We start from the raw sequence: 4,523 nt of genomic DNA on the forward strand, positions 1-4,523 counted from the left end.
AGTGAGTGAATGAATGAGTGGATAAATAAGTAAATAATCTCATGAGACACTTGAGTATTTTTTTTAAAAAGAGCTATGATATTAGAAAATTTATATTCTTTTCTGTATTATGTTGATTTAGAATAATACCATTCTAAACTTTTAGAAAAAAATATTTAATACACACATTAGAATTAATTCAGACAAACAGTTGACAACTGATAATTTATATTTTTTGTCCTCAAAAAGAATGCTGTTGTGTTTTGTGCTTAATATTTGTAAATTATTCAAGTAGATTCAAAATGTAAATTAAAAAATAACAGCAGTATAAACAGAGGTATAAATAAAGATTTCATTAAATCATGCTGTCATTTTAACATGCCATTTTTCTAAATTTACTGCCTTTTTCTAAATAGACCATTTTGACATTATATAATTTTGACTACAGATCCTGTGTATTTTACTGTAGTACTTCCTCTGAAAAAAACATGGACCAAATGGCGACTCATACCCTGCTTTTGTCAGTTATGAGCAAACTATATCCATTTGGCTTATCACATATATGTAATATCTCTGTGGAATTTATTCTATATATATCAAAACATTAATTTTGAAATGGCAAGCTTCTTTAAGAGCCTTCAAATTCATAATGTGTGAGGTGCCTTCAACCAAATATATATTCAGTTCCCAGCATTATTGGTGTTTCTAATTTCAATAACTATAATATTATCACCTTTGGACTTTTATGGCATCTTTCATCCGTGGACCTTAAAGGGCTTTACAAACATTAATTCACACAACAGTCTCGTGAGGTGCAGAAATATCATTAACCCCATATTACAGATGAGGAAACAAGCACAGAAAGGTTAATAATACGCACACTATTTTCTACTTGTACAGCGCCTTTGATTCTAAGTACACTGGAACTTTTATTATGCTGGTATACTGGAGAACAGAACTAAAACAGGCTTATAGGCTTACAGATTAACTCATGGAAGACTGTTACACCATATCATGTATTTCTAGAAATTGCCCCCTTAGTATAGATTGATAATATAATATTGAATTAAATTCAAATAGTTTTCAGTTGTAATTGGGAATCATGACATCAGATTTTTCCTTAGTTTTCTCTCTAGTTTGAAAGTATGATGATTATGCAACATGGACAACAGACTACATAAAATTGTATGTTGTATAAAAAAATTAAGTAATACCTCAAAATGAATTAACATACAATGACACGATACCAAGCTTCTTCCTGGATGTTTTTTTATAGGCATTAATGGTTTAGTCATTTATAAAAATGGTAAATAAACAACTTACATTTCATCATATATTCTTATGGTGTTAATCATCTTCATTAGTTTTTTCACGGTTAAATACTAGTTTTAACATTTTTCCTTCTTATGTTGTTGTTCAGTTGCTAAGTCATGTCTAACTCTTTGTGATCCCATGGACTGCCTTACGCCAGGCTTCTCTGTCCTTCACTCTCTCCTGGAGTTTGCTCAAACTCATGTCCATTGAGGCGGTGATACCATTCAACCATCTTATCCTCTGTTGCCACCTTCTCCTCCTGCCCTCAGTCTTTCTGAGTCGGCTTTTCATATTACGTGGCCAAAGTATTGGAGCTTCTGCATCAGTCCTTCCAATGAATATTCAGGGATGATTTCCTTTAGGATTGACTGGTTTGATCTCCTTGCAGTCCAAGGGACTTTCAAGAGTCTTCTCTGGCACCACAATTCAAAAGCATCAATTCTTCAATGCTCAGCCGCTTTTATGGTAGAGCTCAGTATTTGCATATTTACTTTAAGGTTCACTATGTTTAAACGACAAGAGGCCAGATCTGAGTCATGCAGAACCAGAGTTTTCTCTATCACTGATCTCCTGTCCTAAAAATATCAGAGCACAGGTTTCCAGTGCATCTTCATAAAGTTTTCTCTTTCTCATTCTTTTCACTACTGGAATTTACTAGCGACCCTTTAGCATTATTTCCCTGCTCTTTCCTCGCCACCACCTTCTTAAAAGGATTGTTTATATCTTTTGTATCCTGACAGACTCAAGGTATGTGCTGGACACAGGGAATCCCATGGTATAGACAACAGATTGATTTAAAGGAGTTTATAGTCTGAAAGTAGAGACAGACATTAAGGAAGAAATTATAATTTTATTAATTACATGGCCATGCAAAATCTCCATGAAGAAAAGAATCTATAAATGGTTAACCCACAGTCTGGCAGCACAATTTTCAGTTAAGAGAGAAGAATTGGAGTAGTGAGTTTATTGCAGCAATGATTCAAGGGAAAAGAAAATAACTTGATGACATGACTACTATTGACAGATCCTGAAATCTGGCTTAATTGGGGTACAAAGCAGCTGGGTTGGGGTCTTGTGCTTACCTGTGCTTACAGGACAGGCATTAGGAATGTAACATCTCAGAAATGCCTAACAGACAATGATGCAATACCAGGCTTGTTCCTATATGCTTTTTTAGGCATTAATGATTCAGTCATTTATATTAAAAGGAATTTAAAAAACAATTTTAAGTTTCTACAGAAAAGCTAGCCAGATAGTTGTATCAAAATGTAGATCACCAATGTATTAGAAAGAAAGGTGTTACGAGAGAAAGAAGAAAAATACTTCCTTTGCTTTTCCTTTTCTTCCAATATGCGTGATACTCATATATTTCTCCCTTCCAACCCAGTTGCTTCTTCTTGCATACTCTTGCTTTCTGGGGCTCTCTTCTCTAAATCTGTACTTCTTCTGTTCCTTCTTCAGCCTGACCTAGCAATGAAGAACTGGTGCTGAAATTTTTGGCCCTTTTATTCCCTCTCTTTATACTGACTTGCTTTCATCCCTGAGTTAGGAAGGATTGCCATAGAAGGAACAATCTTTTAAAGATATGGTTGTGGGTATCAAACCAATTTTGCCTCAGGCCAACACACTTTATGTTAGTTGTGTGCTTGGGGTAATATGTGGGTACACATAAGTCTGACAGGAACTTTGCTCACAATATATTTCATTGAGAAGTGACAAGAATATCTCCATTGACATATCCAGATGGGCAGGTGAGCACAGAGACTTCAAATGTTATGCCTCATATCAACAAATTAAGTAGAAACTCTATTTGTTTTTAAGGACATCTCCTCAGAATTGGCCTGATATGATCAGTAGACTGAGCTGTTTCTAATGTGACAGAAGTTTAGCCTTTCTCTTCCTTCCTTCAGTCACTCGGTCGTGTCCTACTCTTTGTGACCCCATGGACTGCAGCACGCCAGGCCTCCCTATCCATCAAAAACTCCTGGAGTTTCGTAAACATGGTAAGTAGGCAAAAAAAAAAAAAAAAAAAGCACGATTGATGACTAGGACTTCAAGTCAGGCAATCAGGAAAAGGATGGAAAAGAACCAGATTTAGTTTGTGTCACTGTGCTCTGTACAAATGGAACTCAGTTTCAAAACATGGTTAAACACAGAGGCTTTCAGATCAGAGTTGGGTTCAAATCCCACTAGAGCTTCTCATACATATGTTTCTTAGTGCAAGTTACTTAAACTCCAAGCTTCAGTTTCTTCATCTTTAAGACAGGGTTAATATTACTCACTTTATATGAAGATTGGGAGGCTTAAACTACAGGTGCAGTGTTCTAAATAGCACCCAAGGAAGTTATCATTTGCCATTTCTTATTCATATGAGAACTATATAGCAGAAATGTAGAAATAATAGTCCCATTCCTCTGGATACACAAGAACTCTAAAAATGAATGAAATAAATTCCAACTGAAAATCCCTAATGCAACTACCAACATAAAATGAGTGACTGTATCCTAAATAATCTTTTCTCTCCTGAATTTATTACCAACATATTAGTACCTGAGATATTTAAAATTGATTCAGGTTATTTATTGATGCAGCCTAAGAATCCTGATATTCTATATTTGAATCATCTTATGTTTTAGTTTTCATCAACTGTAAATTACTTACCCAAGGTCACACAGCTAGCTGGTGGTAAAATACAGAACAAAGTGTAGGTGTTATGACTTTTAATCTAGGGCCTTACCTAGCAGATCACACGGCTTTTGAAGACATGCACAGGCTTATCATTCTGTAAGCTTGAGAAAAACCTCACTAATATCTTTAGAACATTCCAGGTCTCCTTTTCCATATTCATTTATGTACACCGATCAGCTCATTCTTTTCAAATGCCAGGGATGTATTGCTCACTAGAGGAACTTCAGTACCCAGCAGTCTTTAATGTAAAAGGCAAACCTTTCCACTAATGAGCAGTTTGTCTAGTGTTCTTAACCTTATCAGCAGCTCCTCAAGTGATAAAGGCTTAACTATTATGCATCGAAAGGTGTTGATAATTCTCAATCTTCATGCAGAAAATGGCTCTTTTGTCACTTCTTAGAGTCTGCTGTTATACTTAGCACTCTGCTTACAAATTACCCTTCCTATGCTGCAAAGCAGTCAGCTGGAAGTATTAGTGGGCCGGCAGCAGGTGGAGCCTCTTCCTGTCAGGACAAGAATGATACCTGCTGCTTAATAGAAAA

Source organism: Bos grunniens, chromosome 2 (assembly GCF_055505025.1).
Source record: "Bos grunniens cultivar Pamir isolate PY7600 chromosome 2, Bosgru_T2T1.0, whole genome shotgun sequence".
Lineage (NCBI taxonomy): Eukaryota > Metazoa > Chordata > Mammalia > Artiodactyla > Bovidae > Bos > Bos grunniens.